The 16,456-nt window shown below is 52.5% G+C and overlaps 1 long non-coding RNA gene across 1 annotated transcript; it reads right to left on the minus strand.

Moving 5' to 3' along the window:
• Positions 1-2,026: 2,026 nt before the first annotated feature.
• Positions 2,027-4,169, minus strand: LOC120963161 (uncharacterized). Its single transcript, XR_012182712.1, has 2 exons — positions 3,490-4,169; positions 2,027-3,297 (listed from the first exon to the last, which is right to left on the minus strand). It is a non-coding gene; the product is annotated as an uncharacterized lncRNA (long non-coding RNA).
• Between the last annotated feature and the right edge of the window lie 12,287 nt (positions 4,170-16,456).

Genomic DNA, 16,456 nt, shown 5'->3' on the forward strand with positions numbered 1-16,456 from the left:
CGTCGTCACCGCAACCCTGGGGCTGCACGCCGTCGCCGGGCTACGCCGACGGGGACGCGCACGGCGGGTTCAACCCCAACATCACCTTCCCCCATGGTCACCCGGCCCAGCGCACGCCCTCGCCCGCCTTCGCCGGCATGCAGTACCCTTCATACACCTATTCACCGCCGGCCTACGCGTCCTCCTCGACGCCCCCTCTCCGCCGTGCTGCGCTGCCCTTCTCACAAGCTTCCACGTCGCAGCTCGGCGACACCGACGCGACCGAAGCCGACATCGAGGACATCATCGTGGCAGGCTCCGTCGCCGTCGCCGTGTCCCCCGGGTTCACTACCCAGGACGACACGATGGACCTCAACAGCGACATGGTCGGCGGGCTTGAGTACGGCGAGGAGGACGAGCAGGAGCCGGCGCCGGCTCCGGCGAGGAAACGGAAGAAGAAGAAGGGGGCGGCTAGGACCAGCGAGCCGTGCATCAAGAACGGCGCTAGCATTGAGGATCAGGTATGACACGCCGGTCTCCCACTTCTTTTCGCCGTGCGCGCCCGCCAACTGTTTGTTCCTAGGTGCAGCTGCTGCGAATGTTCGCCATGTATCGCCAAGACAGCAACGACCAAGACTTCAAGTACCTTCACGTCTTCAAGCGGATCGAGAAGTGCGAGAAATGGGCGGATGTCCGGCGCACCCTCGCCAAGGCCAAGGAGACCTACAAGCCGGACGCGGGGCGCGGGCGACGGGCGCCCCGAAGGCAACAAAGGGGCCAAGAAGGGGAAACACGCCGACTCGGCTATCGCGCGTGTAGGAGTCCATCGAGCATTGCCTCGCCGACGCACAGGCCCGGGCCGCCCTGCGTGAAGAGAAGACCAAGGCGCAGTGGTCAGCGTTGATGACGAACAACACCGTCAAACTCGACCTACTCCGGACCAACATCGCCGCGAAGAAGAGGGACACCGACCTGGCTTTTCTGATGGGCGAGGTGGACATGCTCCAAAGCAACGACGAGCAGCTCAAGGCGTGGTACCTGGCGGAGCGCGGCCTCATCCTGAACTAGCTGTCGTCGAAGGTGCCGCCAACTCCCACGCCCACGACGACGCCGCCGCCAAGCCCGAGCGATGATGCCTCCACGACGCCCAGCAGCACAGAAGCCGCGCCGACGCCGCGCAGCATAAAAGCAGCTCCGACACCGCCAAGCCCGCGCACGCCGACAACGCCAACACCGGAGGCTGACCCCGCCATTTGATGTGTTGCCCACGCATCCTTTCTTTTTTTTACGCCGAACGTTTCATCCGATCGCCGAACTGGGCCGCTGATCGCCGAACGTTCGCCCCTAGGCGGCTCTTTTTCGGCGCCCTGGGGGGCGAACAGCTGGAGATGCTCTTATACACGCTTCCAGATACAACATCTTTCAACAAAATTAGAATAACTAGCAAGTAATAAGGATATTTTTCCTTTGCTGCGCTAATTTAGGAGGTTAAAATGCACCAAACTTCAGAAACATGATCTTACAACTGACTTGAATGATTCCACTGACAAGAAAATGGCTCAAACAAATATCTGAGATGCAATCTTTATATCATCCAGCAAGCATAGACTAATACTGAGTAGAAATAGAGGGTCTCAAAAACCAGTGTTTCACAACTGCACTTACTTCATGTGTCAATGATTCCAAAAGAACATATCTGGTGCAGGCTTTTTGTATTTGGAAATAAGAATTTTTTATCTAGCAACCAATAATTTTATATATGGCCCTTGATAATTTTGAGATACAAATTTTCAGTTTAGAATGGTACAAATTCCATGCATGAATGAGTTTCTGACATTCTAAACTATGCACACTTACAGAAAACTGAACTTGTGAGTTTGCGCAAGAAATTCGAGAAGAATTCGCCACAGCAAACTGAACCTGCAAGACAACCCATACATATGAACCCTGTTGAAAGTTTTGCACTGTCCAGATTTTGGTGCTTGGAACGATGGTACCATGTATGCAGCTTCAAACTAAAAACAAGAATAATAAAAAGATTTAGGTCTAGATTTCAACTATCTTTTTCTAGATAACAGAACATTCAGTTAGAGCCATAATGAGTACAATAACCATGAATAAGGTAACTAAGAGGAACTGTGTCCAGTAGTAGACGAATAACATGAATCTGGAATTGGTCCACAGCAACATACATCCTACCCATTCTGCAAAAAGAGCATCAGAGTCCAAAGGCAGGCTGTATGATGATATAAGAAAATTCAACCAAGTGACCGAGATGAGATGACTCCCTGCTTCAAACTGACTGTCGGCTCACTTATAACTTTAAGCAAGGCTTATTCTTTCACTCGGGTATGCACAACCATCGGGTTGAGTTTATCCAGAGCATCAGCCATCTTAATCATCGTGCAAGAGGGTAGCAGGCTAGCAGCTACCACAGCTGGACGGCAGGATGGATGGATGCTCTCTACAAACTCAACCGGAAAACTGGCTCCCAGCTTCAAACTGATTATCAGCTGATTCTCTAAGCGAGGCTTCTTCTTCCAATTGGGATGCACAACCATCCGGTTGAATTTATCCATAGCACCAGCGCCAAAAGGCAGCAACTACTACCACCAGAGTTGAATGGCCGGTGCTGATGCTATGGAAAAATTCAACCAGAGGATTGGCTCCCTGCTTGACTTACGACGGACGGGGGTATGTCACCAACATCAGGTTGAAGCTATCCATAGCACCAGCCATCCTACCCACTGTTGGGCAGCAGCAGCCACCGTTGAATGGTAGGATGGATGATGCTATGGACAAATTCAACCAGAGGATTTTCAGTTCTACTGATACATAGTGGAGCTTTCTGACCTTCAGTTCAGAATCGTACAAATCCCATACATAGTGGAGCTTTCTGACCTTCTAAAGCTTGCACACTTACAAAACTAAGATGCGCAGAAGACCCCAGGTTAGCTGCAACAAACTCTAGCAGAACTCAAAAGACAAAAGACAACCAATACACATGAACCATGTCGCAGGACATTGTAAAGATACCTTAAACACCAAGGAAATCTTGAATCGCTGAAAACAGTTACATTACTACTTTCAATCCAATAGACTCCTCCCCTCTTCATCACCTTTGCAATGTCCAGATATTGGTACTTGGTACCATGGATGCGTATTAGAACTGTAAAAACAAGTTAAGAGTTCATTAGGTCTAGATTTTAACTTGTTTAAAACTAGAGTCGAGCATGAGTCCAACAACCATAAATCAGGCAACTACTGCGTTGGGGTGTAATCGAATATGAACCATCCGGATCAACAGCAACATCCAACCTACACATTATGCAAAAGGAGTATCAGAGTCTATTGGCAGGTTGCATGATGGTATACACAAATTCACTTTTTTTTGTATAATACAATATTCAGTTAGAGCAAGGCAGATTCAAATTAGAATACAAGAACAATGACTCAGGCAACTAAAGGGAACTGCGTCTAATCATCAGTCCAGAGCAACATCCATCATACCCGTTCTGCGAAAGGAGTGTATCAGAGTCGATGGCAGGTTGCATGGTGGTAGAAAAACTCAACCAGGTGACCAGGATGAGCGACTCACTGCTTCAAACTGACAGCCGGCTGAATTAACCCTAAGCAAGGCTTCTTCAATTGGTATGCCAACCATCTGGTCGAATTTATCCATAGCACCAGCCATCGTGCCCATCATGCAAAAAGGCAAGAAATAACACAGTTGAATAGCACCAGCCATCGTACCCATCAACCAGAGGACTGGCTACCCTCAGTCGACGATGGACCGTCTCGGCCGCCGCCAGGGCACTCTGCTCCCACCGGCCTGGACGTCCGCGGCCGCAAAGCTTCTTTCAATCGGGTATGTCCCAACCATCCGGTTGAATTTATCCATAGCACCAGCGCCAAAAGGCAGCAACTGCTAGTCTGCTACCACCACAGTTGAATGGCCAACGCTGATGCTATGGACAAATTCAACCAGAGGATTGGCACCCTGCTTGACACGAACATCGGGTTGGCTGTGGCTGTGGCACGAACATCGGGTTGAAGCTATCCATAGCACCAGCCATCCTACCCACCGGTGGGGCAGCAGCAGCCGCCGTTGAATGGTAGGATGGATGATGCTATGGACAAATTCAACCAGAGGACTTTCTTCTGCATGCCTTACTTCGGCGGTGGCGGAGGGCGGCAGCGCGCGGCCGTCCAGAGCGCGCTCGGACATCGGAGCAGGCTGGTTCGGCCGTCGGCCGAACAGGTGGTGCGCGTCCGCCGGGAAAGGCGCCGTCCGTGGCGTGGGGGCCGTCGGAGCGTACGCGAGAGGGCGGACGAACCTCGACCGGCTGCCCCCCGCCGTCGCAGCCGCCGGCGCCCTCTGCTCCCGGCGAACAGCACGGCCTGGATCTGAATGCGCGCGGGGCGGCGGCCGCCCTCCTCTCGTGGCGTGGAACTCTCGGGTTAGGGTTTGCCGGATGGGCGCTGCTATATAGTATATCCAGAGGCGCCGCTCACCCCGTCCCGTCTCAACCCTCGCGTTTTGGATTGACGGCCCAACAGCCCACGCGCACTCTTTCCCTTCTTTTTTTTCTTGAGGCATTCGTGCACTAGTTCATCATCGTCGTTTTCACGTATTTTGAAACATCTTGCTTAAAAAGAGCATTTTGAAACATCTTAGTGTAATTAACAAATGTTCACTTATATTCAAAACATCACGTAAATAAAGCATTTTTCAGTTTTTTATAAAGTGTTTGTGTAATTTAAAAAGTGTGCACTCAATTTTAAAAATGTTCATATAAGTAAAATCAATGTTCACATATTTAAAAGATGTTTCTGTAATTTTTAAAAGTTATCATTCCATTTACAAAAGTTCATGTATTCGCAAAAATATGTTCTTTGTAATGTTATAAAATTGCCATGCTTTAAAAAATATGTTCATACAATTTCAAATATTTGCCATGTGTTTTTATGGCCTGTAATAGACCAATTACATTTTTTTTATAAAATTGTATGAAAACCAATTTGTACATTGTGGCCTAGGGCAAGCCAAGTCTAGCTAAAAAGGAAAATACATGTACGCATAAAAAGGAAAAACAAACTAGAGAATTACAGTTGTGTACTAGGCCATAATTTGAACCGAGGGGCCATTTTCTTCTTGATTATATATCCAACCAAAGTGAGCTCCCTTAGACATCAAATTGGTTTGTGCAATTAAAAATGCTATAGAGAGTGCGCTCAAGGGTTTAAAAGTTCGCGCCCTCTCAAGTGGAGGTAACCCTACACATGTGGTGCTCTTGCTCTTTGGGTAGGTTACAATGTGTGAAAGCTCAACCCTCAGCCCGATGTCCTTTTCCCGACTTGTATAGGGTGCGCTAGGAGGGGTGTCAGAATGGGCTGGTATTAATGCTATGGCCATATGAGCCGACTGTCGTGGCTATTACTGGCTGGCAACTGATGTATTTATCTTGATTGTTCCACTGTTGGGTAACAACGACATTGATTGCATCGTGGGGGTCCTGGAATCCTAAGGTGTAGCTAAATGTACGTCATCCGGCTCCTCCCATCTTCCCGGTGACCGACTGCTGAGTCTCATCGGTCGGGGGGGGGGGGGGGGGGGTCAGTAATCCGATTGTAGGCACTTGGTCTTGTATTGAATATTTTCGCTCGTACCTGACGCTTTTGGGTTGTCGCCTTATTGGGCCTAGTGCATGGCCGCTTGGCCCATCATTCTTGGATTACATTGCCCTGGGTCTTAGGCTGGGCCACATGTGTACTTGGGCCTACCCCTTAAGTATAACCCCGTCAACATTTGTTGCGCCATGTGCTAGCGGACGATACACAAGTGTTTTCACACCTAGATCGGCGTCAATGTCGAGGCATACGTCGACCATGTTGTGGTCAATACCAAGGGAACCGACACCCTCATAACCGACCTGAATCAAACCTTTGAAAACTTATGTCAGTTCCATATGAAATTCAATCTGGATAAGTGTGTGTTCGACGTGAGATCTAGCAAGCTCCTACGCTTCATTGTGTGGCCCCGAGGCCAGCCCAGAAAAGATCAAGGCGTTGTCCAAGCTATCAGACATCCATAAGCTAGTCGTTTGCGTCGCGGTGCTTGGTTAGTTCATATCCCAGCTCAGATAGAAGGCACCCCCCCCCAAGAAGCCAGATAATTCGTCCGGTCTGACAAAGCAAGGTATGGCTAGGAAGAAATCAAGCAACTGCTAGCGATGAACCCTGATTCTCGCAGCCCCACATGAGAACAAGCCCATGTTGCTATACACATCCTCTACCAACCAGGTGATGAGCGCAGTTCTTGTGGTCGAGCATGAGGAGCAGGGCCATGCTTATAAAGGTTCAACGACCGGTCTATTATATATCAGAGGTGCTCTCGCCATGAAGACACGATACCCACACTACCAGAAGATCGCGTACGCGATGCTCATGGCCTCACAGAAGTTGCGGCACTACTTTCAGACCTACCCCATCACGGTAGCCAGCCAGGTCCTCCTGTCCAACATCATCCACAACAGGGATGCGACCGACCGGGTTGCCAAGTGGGCCATATATATATAAAGCTCCCGTCATTTGAGGTGCAGTACCAGCCTTGCCAGGCGATCAAGCCCTAGGTCATAGCTGAGTTCTTCGTCGAGTGGACCGAGGCCCAACAACCCCACATGGAGATCAATTACAAGCACTAGATCATGTACTTCAACGGGTCCATATGCTTCCCGGCTTGGGAGCTAGGGTCGTTCTAGTTTCCCGACGGAAGACCAAATGTCTTACGTGTTGTAGATATATACTCTTCACACAGACTCAAAAACATTTATGAATACAAGCAGTGACAGATCTAGGGGTGGGGTGGTGGGGCCCATGGCCCCCGCATACCATTTACGGAACTTTTTTTACTAGTGCATTCGTATGTATATTCAGTACTTTATTAACTACTTCTAATGTGTTTTGACAAAAAAACTACTACCCTTTGTAATGCTGCCCCCACGTTGGTCAAATTCTAGATCCGCCACTAAATACAAGGCCCTTCTGCACGGCCTTCACATGTCCATATCTATGGGCATCCGTCGGTTTGATGTAAGTGGTGACTCCACAATCTCCATATTTCACAGATCAACAAAACTTCGAGGTGAAGGACCCACACATGACATCGTGTTAGGAGGAGGTCCGCCTGCTCGAGCATGACTTTGACGGCCTTGAGCTTCACCATGTCAAGCGCGCAGACAATACAGCGGCCGACACTATCGCCAAGATGGGAATACTACAGGAACCACTGCCACCTAGGGCGTGTTTGGTTGTCGCCGTGAACAGTTCCTGCATCGCATACACTTCTCAACCCAGCCTGGTTGAGCAAAATCAGGCCCTAATACGCCATCTGCAAGTTGTTTGGTTGCCTGCATCTAGTGTCCCTGCATTAGGTAATACGCAAGTGCACTTTGTTTGGTCGCCTGCATTGGCCCGAGCGGCACATGTACACAGCCTTTGGTTGCATACGGCGTACATGTTGTGCTTACCTTGTACCCTAGTTGGTGAGCTTACCCACAATGATCACACCTAGCACACCAACGCCACAACACAACAATGGCGATGAACTGGGTGAAGATGATGACGTTCTTCAGCTTCAGCCCAAACTGACGACCCACCTTGACATCTCCAACCTTGCCACTGTCAACACTGCTGCCTCCGTGCTTTCGTACCCAATCGGAGTAAGCTTGTTTTGCTGCCTGCCTAGTCTTGAACCCTCTATGGCTGCTGTTGCTATACGATGCCACTTGTGCACTGGCTTCTTCCCATGAACTGTAAACCCTTGGAGTCTTACCGATGAACACGGCAGACCATTTGCCCTAGCAATGCACAAGAGCAAGAGTTGAAGCAGCAAATCAATGGAGCAGACACGTAGCAATCAAAGTAGCACACAAACAACAATGGAGCAGAAGAGAAGAAGTAAAGCATGCATGATCATAAGGCATAGCAAGTTCTACCTACCCCTACCTTGGTGTTAACCTACCAACACATCCAAAAGAGGGTGTCGTCCTACCACCGCAAGTTCACCATCAGTGTGAGAGGTTAGTATATACCACCTCACCAAAATATACAGACCATCAAATAGTTTTTGAGCCGTAGCTACACAAAATGTACGTCGTCATCATCGTCGTCGTCGTCGTCGCCACCGTCATCGCCGTCGGGGATCATGCATGCTCACAGGCAGCACTACTCAAGTAGTGCTTGCCCAGCCAGCTCCTGAGCCACAGCACCCTATGAGCGTCTGCCATGGCAACGAACCCAACACCCTGGGCTTTGTTGTCAAGCAGGTGGCTGAGAGCTGCCATGAGAGCCTCGTCGCTGAAGCCACCCTGGGTCATGACAGCGCCATACAGGTCAGGGTGGACGTCGAGGGGCTTGCACTCCCTGAGGGTTGTTGCCACCTCCTTCACCGCCTCAGTCATGCTGCAAAAGACATTGATCTCCTCCTCCATCAGGTCTCCTCTCTTCCTCTTCCTATCATGGACGGGGTCAAACGGCTTGTCGAAGGGCTTCACGAAGGGCTTGTCGGGGCCATCAAGGACCTCGACGTCCGGGGTCCCGGGGAAGTCTGGCATGGGAGAACCAAGAGGCTCCCTCGAGCCCATGGCATGCTTCCCAGTTGCCAGATCTTGTTTACTCCATTCAAAGTTGAAATCAATTGCACAGACAGCAATATATAGAAAATAACATGCACAGAAGAAACTGAGAACGGTACCAGCTGTGCCCATGGATTTTGATTTGAATGGACCAATGGAGATCAAATACTCCCCTCGATCCATATAACTTGTCGCTGCTTTAGAACAACTTCATACTAAAAAGTTGTACTGAAGGAGCAACAAGTAATATGTATCGGAATATAAGAATCATTAACTCTTACAAACGAAAAAGCCCTTTGAATTTTCAGTTCAGAATCCCATACATGGTGGAGCTTTCTGACCTTCTAAATTATGCACACTTACAAAACAAAGATGCGCATATGACCTCAGGTTAGCTGCAACAAATTCTAGCAGAGCTCAAAAGACAACCAATAAACATGGAAAATGTCGCAGGACACTGTACAGACACCTTCAACAAACATCAAGGAAATCCTGAGTCGCTGAAAACAGTTACATCATTACTTACTTCCAATCTAATAGACTCGTCCCCTCTTCATCACCTTTCCAATGTCCAGATATTGGTCGAGATTTTGACTTGTTTAAAATTAGAGTCAGCATGAGTCCAACAACCATAAATATACACAAATATGAATCATCCGATGGAATACATCCATCCTACGCATTATGCAAAAGGAGTATCAGAGTCTATTGGCAGGTTGTATGAAAAATTCACCTCTTATTGTGGATAATAGAATACTCAGTTAGAGCAAGGCAGATTCAAATTCGAATACAATAACAATGAATGAGGTAACCAAAGGGATCTGCGCCAATCATCCATCCAGAGCAACATCCATCTCACCCTTTCTGTAGAAGGAGCCTATCAGAGTCGATGGCAGGTTGTATGATGTAGAAAAACTCAGCAAGGCTTCTTCTTTCAATTGCTATGCCAACCATCTGGTTGAATTTACCCATAGCACCAGCCATTGTACCCATCGTGCAAAAGAGCAGCGGCTACCTCAGTAGAATGGTAGGATGGATGATGCTATGGAGAAGTTCAAGCAGAGGATTGGCTCCCCGCGGTCGACGATGGACCGGTTCGGCCGCCACCAGGGCACTCTGTTCCCACCGGCCTGGATGTGCGCGGGAGCAAAGCTTCTTTCAATCGATGTCGGGGGTTGGGTGCGATATATGCCAAAGGATGGCTTATCATGGTGGGAGCGAGTAGAACATCGCAGGTGCCTGGAAGCGGGATGAGGCGTAGACACGTACGCCGGCGAACTTTACCCAGGTTCGGGGCTCTCCGTGGAGATAACACCCCTAGTCCTGCTCTGCGGGGTCTCCGCATGATCACTAAGGCACTAGTGATACAATGGTGCTCCTTAAGCTGTTTGCTAGAGGTGGAAGAAAGCAAGGCTAGCTCTCTCCTTTCTCTATGGGTGAGTCTAGTTCTAACAGGTTGGGAACCCTTTGCATGGGTGCCCTGGGGGGTTTATATAGGCCTCCCCCCAGGGGTACATTGGTAATCTTGCCGGGTGTAGGACCCGACTGTCAGTGTCTCTGATCTCCGGCTTCTCCGCCGACTGCTGGGGCCCGCCGCCTGGTCAGGTACGGAACAGACAGGCCGCCCCGCCGCTCGCGGGTCCTGCCGGCTGCTGATCACTGTAGCCATGATGCTAATGACGCATGCTTGGTCGGGGGGGTGTGGCTACAGTCCCGCCGCCTGGCGGGCGATCACTATAGCCACACCGTGTCTCGTGTGGTTAATGGCGCACGGGCGTCGAGGGAGGCATAGGCCGCCTGCTGGAACCCGGCTTCCCTCGGGCCCGGCTGGTCCGACTTCTTCCGCCTTCAGGACTCTCACTGCCTGGTAGGGTCCGCCGCCTGCAGGCCGTAACGACAGGCCGTCGTGTGAACAGGGCTCCGCCCATCAGGGATGACGCCAAGGGGGGAGTGGCAACAGTGCCGCGCCGTGCAGAGATCTCCGCCTGTACGGGGCACTGTGGCCATGCCCGGCCCTGGATTTGGGGGGATGGGCTACGCTGTAGTCACACCCTGCCTTGTCCTCTTGATGAGGGTGCAGACTTTGAGGGCGCCGCGGGCCGACTGCTAGGAGCCGGCTTCTCTGGAAGCCGCCTACTAGGAGTCGGCCTGTCTTGATGCCGTCTTCTGGAACTCGGCCGCCTATGGGCAGCCGGCTATTCCTCCAGCCGGCCACCAGAAGGCGGCACTTCGTCTTGATGAGGGCGCAGACTTTGAGGGCGCCACAGGCCGACTTCTAGGAGCCGGCTTCTCTGGAAGCCGCCTACTAGGAGTCGGCCTGTCTTGATGCCGTCTTCTGGAACTTGGCCGCCTATGGGCAGCCGGCTATTCCTCCAGCCGGCCACCAAAAGGCGGCACTTCATCTTGACGCTTTGAGGGGCGCAGCCAGCCCCGATGTCTTGAAAGGTTCTGGGTCTCGGGTTAGCCTACCCGTGGCCCATTACTCCGACAGTAGTCCCCGGAGCTGGTGAGGCACCGCGGCTGAGCAGCCGAGGAGCCTCAGCAGTTTCCTTCTTCGAGTGCTCGCGGTGGAGTTTCGTCATACTTCTGCCGAGCCGCCTGGTGGGAGTCGGCCTTAGCTAGGCGGACTTGTCCAGAACTTCGAATCGCGACGGCGGGAAACAGGTGGATTGCTTGCTAAGCTTCCAGGCTGCCGCCCGTCGTGGGCAGGCCACGTGGCGTCGAGTGGCCGGGTCGGCCTGCCAGCCCACGCGCGCGAGGGGACGCGCCTGCGGCCGGGGCCCGCCACTACCGAGCCTTGGGACACGAGCGGATCCGCTATGGCCGAGGCGGGCGGTTGAGTTTCCCCGTGGAGTTACCGCAGTAACTCGCGCGATAAAGGTGGGAGCGTGGGGGCGTGGGCACAGTCAATCCCATGATCCCACGCCCGCCCCTCGGCTTCGTAGCCCGTAGGCCTATAAGTAGGGGGAGGAGGGGGAGCGGCGGAGCACGCGCGCCCCTCCACCCCATTCTTTCCTCCTTCTTCTTCCTCTCACCGTAGCACCTCCAAGCCACACCGGGCGCTACAGTGGTTCATCTCCGATGAGCTCATCTGTCAACCTCACGCCCCCATGGCGCGCTCCGGAGCATGGGACGGCTCCGAAGTCCATGAAGACCACATCGACTTTCTCCGCCAGACGCGGCGGCTGCCCGGCAAGGACTACGTGAAGGTTCGCCTCGCGCCGGAGAGGGAGATCTTGCCGGCGCCGGAGGAGGGCGAGCGGGTCGTCTTTCGCTTGCACTGCCTGCGCGGCCTCGGCCTGCCGGTGAGCGGCTTCTTCCGGGCCTTCCTCGTGTTCTACAATCTTCAACCGCACCACCTCACCCCAAACACGGTGGTGCTGCTGTCCGCCTTCGTCGCTCTGTGCGAAAGCTTCCTCGGCGTCCTCCCCACCATCGAGCTTTGGGGGGAGTTCTTCTACACCAAGCTTGGCACCCTCGTCGCCGGCGTGCCAGCTCAATGCGGCGCCTTCATTGCGGTGCGGAGGCCGGCGGCCGACAACCCGTTTCCTCCCATCACGCTGATCCGGTCGGTGAAGATGTGGCAGCGGTTGTACTTCTACGTGAAGAGTGTCTTCCCGGAGGGCGACTGGGTCAACTTGCCGGCTTACGCAGCCGGCCCGCCAGCTGGGAGGCGGCCCAACTGGTCGTACCGGGCCAAGAGACTGTCGCCTTCTGGAGCCGCCGCCATCGCGCGGCTTCGGGTGCTGACATAGTCGGAGGGCCTGACCGGGCCCGACTTGCTATCCGCCTTCGTGGCGCGCCGGGTGCTCCCGCTCCAGGGCCGCCCTCACATGATCTGTCAGATGAGCGGGCATCGGGACCCAAGCCGGCTGTGCACCAAGGAGATGCGTCACGCAGAGGTAGCTCACATGGTGAACTACCTTGCGAACTGCGAGCTCACGGAGGAGTGGCGGTTTGGCAAGGAGCCGTATTCTCGCGCCGACCCCCCGCCTATGGTAAATTTCCTTTCCTTCTCTTTCTCTTTCTTTTTGCCGAGTTCCGTTTGTCCAACCTGACCAATCGGCCTTTGAACAGAGCCCCCTCCTCTAGCCGGCTGCCGGCGCCACGGGGCCGGAGCGTCAATTCCTCCCCGACCGGGCGGAGAGCGACATGGATGACCCCGACTTGGGGGCGGCGGCCTTGGAGGATGACGCCGAGGGAGGAGGCGGCGAAGCAGGCGGCTCAGGGCTCGGAGCCAGCCTCGAGGACTGGCCAGACGACGATGCGGGGGAAGTCGTCCCGCGCCGCCAGCCGGAGTCCTACCAGCAGGGCGCGAGCTCGTCTGCCGCGCCGGCAGCCCGAGGTGGTGCGTACAAGCGCAGGGCCGCGCCGAGCCTGTTCGGCAGCCGGCCGAAGAAACCCAAGGGCTCGGCCGCGGCGACTAAGCGGGATGAAGCGGTCGCGAAGGCCATCCGCTTCCGCAAGGCGGTGAAGGAGCCGCAGCTGGTGTCCGCGTAAGTACTGCCTTCCTCTCGTACTTTCTCCTTCCTTGCTGATCTTGTCTGAGTTTCTTCGCTTTGTTTACCTTGATTTAGGGCCCCGCTCTCTCTTGAGAAGTCGGCCGCCGCCTCCATCGTTGGGTCGGCGGAGACTTCTGCCACCACCCGGCGAATCGACCCGGCCGCCGACCTCCGGGAGGCAACGGAGTGAAACGCGCAGGAGGCGCGCGAGGAGCAGGAGGTGTTGGGAATCGTAGCATAATTTTAAAATTTTCCTACGTTCACCAAGATGCATCTATGGAGTATACTAGCAACGAGGGGAAGGGAGTGCACCTACATACCCTTGTAGATCGCGAAAGGAAGCGTTCCAGTGAACGTGGATGACGGAGTCGTACTCGCCGTGATCCAAATCACCGATGACCGAGTGCCGAACGGACGGCACCTCCGCGTTCAACACACGTACGGTGCAGCGACGTCTCCTCCTTCTTGATCCAGCAAGGGGGAAGGAGAGGTTGATGGAGATCCAGCAGCACGACGGCGTGGTGGTGGATGTAGCGGGTCTCGGCAGGGCTTCGCTAAGCTTCTGCGAGAGAGAGAGAGAGAGGTGTTGCAGGGGAGGAGGGAGGCGCCCAAGGCTGTTGTGTGCTGCCCTCCCTCCCCCCCTTTATATAGGCCCCCTGGGGGGCGCCGGCCCTGGAGATCAGATCCAAAGGGGGGGGCGGCGGCCAAGTGGGGGGGAAGGGGTGCCTTGCCCCCCAAGGCAAGGGGGAACTCCCCCCTAGGGTTCCCAACCCTAGGCGCATGGGGGGAGGCCCAAGGGGGGCGCCCCAGCCCACTAAGGGCTGGTTCCCTTCCACTTTCAGCCCACGGGGCCCTCCGGGATAGGTGGCCCCACCCGGTGGACCCCCGGGACCCTTCCGGTGGTCCCGGTACAATACCGGTAACCCCCAAAACTTTCCCGGTGGCCGAAACTTGACTTCCTATATATAATTCTTCACCTCCGCACCATTCCGGAACCTCTCGTGACGTCCGGGATCTCATCCGGGACTCCGAACAACTTTCGGGTTTCCGCATACATATATCTCTACAACCCTAGCGTCACCGAACCTTACGTGTGTAGACCCTACGGGTTCGGGAGACATGCAGACATGACCGAGACGCCTCTCCGGTCAATAACCAACAGCGGGATCTGGATACCCATGTTGGCTCCCACATGTTCCACGATGATCTCATCGGATGAACCACGGTGTCGAGGATTCAATCAATCCCGTATACAATTCCCTTTGTCAATCGGTATGTTACTTGCCCGAGATTCGATCGTCGGTATCCCAATACCTTGTTCAATCTCGTTACTGGCAAGTCTCTTTACTCGTACCGCAATGCATGATCCCGTGACTAACGCCTTAGTCACATTGAGCTCATTATGATGATGCATTACCGAGTGGGCCCAGAGATACCTCTCCGTCACACGGAGTGACAAATCCCAGTCTCGATCCGTGCCAACCCAACAGACACTTTCGGAGATACCCGTAGTGCACCTTTATAGTCACCCAGTTACGTTGTGACGTTTGGCACACCCAAAGCACTCCTACGGTATCCGGGAGTTGCACGATCTCATGGTCTAAGGAAAAGATACTTGACATTGGAAAAGCTCTAGCAAACGGAACTACACGATCTTTTATGCTATGCTTAGGATTGGGTCTTGTCCATCACATCATTCTCCTAATGATGTGATCCCGTTATCAATGACATCCAATGTCCATAGTCAGGAAACCATGACTATCTGTTGATCAACGAGCTAGTCAACTAGAGGCTTACTAGGGACACTTTGTGGTCTATGTATTCACACATGTATTACGATTTCCGGACAATACAATTATAGCATGAATAATAGACAATTATCATGAACAAAGAAATATAATAATAACCATTTATTATTGCCTCTAGGGCATATTTCCAACAGTCTCCCACTTGCACTAGAGTCAATAATCTAGTTACATTGTGATGAATCGAACACCCATTGCGTCCTGGTGTTGATCATGTTTTGCCCTAGGGAGAGGTTTAGTCAACGGATCTGCTACATTCAGGTCCGTATGTACTTTACAAATATCTATGTCTCCATTTTGAACACTTTCACGAATGGAGTTGAAGCGACGCTTGATATGCCTGGTCTTCCTGTGAAACCTGGGCTCCTTCGCAAGGGCAATAGCTCCAGTGTTGTCACAGAAGAGAGTCATCGGGCCCGACGCATTTGGAATCACCCCTAGGTCTGTAATGAACTCCTTCATCCAGACTGCTTCCTGTGCTGCCTCCGAGGCTGCCATGTACTCCGCTTCACATGTAGATCCCGCCACGACGCTTTGCTTGCAACTGCACCAGCTTACTGCTCCTCCATTCAATATATACACGTATCCGGTCTGTGACTTCGAGTCATCCAGATCCGTGTCGAAGCTAGCGTCGACGTAACCCTTTACGACGAGCTCTTCGTCACCTCCATAAACGAGAAACATATCCTTAGTCCTCTTCAGGTACTTCAGGATATTCTTGACCGCTGTCAGTGTTCCTTGCCGGGATTACTTTGGTACCTTCCTACCAAACTTACGGCAAGGTTTACATCAGGTCTGGTACACAGCATGGCATACATAATAGACCCTATGGCCGAGGCATAAGGGATGACACTCATCTCTTCTATATCTTCTGCCGTGGTCGGGCATTGAGCCGTGCTCAATTGCACACCTTGCAATACAGGCAAGAACCCCTTCTTGGACTTATCCATACTGAACTTCTTCAATATCTTGTCAAGGTATGTACTCTGTGAAAGACCAATGAGGCGTCTTGATCTATCTCTATAGATCTTGATGCCTAATATATAAGCAGCTTCTCCAAGGTCCTTCATTGAAAAACACTTATTCAAATAGGCCTTTATACTTTCCAAGAATTCTATATCATTTCCCATCAATAGTATGTCATCCACATATAATATGAGAAATGCTACAGAGCTCCCACTCACTTTCTTGTAAACACAGGCTTCTCCATAAGTCTGTGTAAACCCAAACGCTCTGATCATCTCATCAAAAGCGAATGTTCCAACTCCGAGATGCTTGCACCAGCCCATAGATTGAGCGCTGGAGCTTGCATACTTTGTTAGCATTCTTAGGATCGACAAAACCTTCCGGCTGCATCATATACAACTCTTCCTTAAGGAAGCCGTTAAGGAATGCCGTTTTGACGTCCATCTGCCATATCTCATAATCATAGTATGCGGCAATTGCTAACATGATTCGGACGGACTTCAGCTTCGCTACGGGTGAGAAAGTCTCATCGTAGTCAACCCCTTGAACTTGTTGATAACCCTTAGCG

The sequence above is a fragment of the Aegilops tauschii genome, chromosome 4, assembly GCF_002575655.3.
Source record: "Aegilops tauschii subsp. strangulata cultivar AL8/78 chromosome 4, Aet v6.0, whole genome shotgun sequence".
NCBI classification, from domain to species: Eukaryota; Viridiplantae; Streptophyta; class Magnoliopsida; order Poales; family Poaceae; genus Aegilops; species Aegilops tauschii.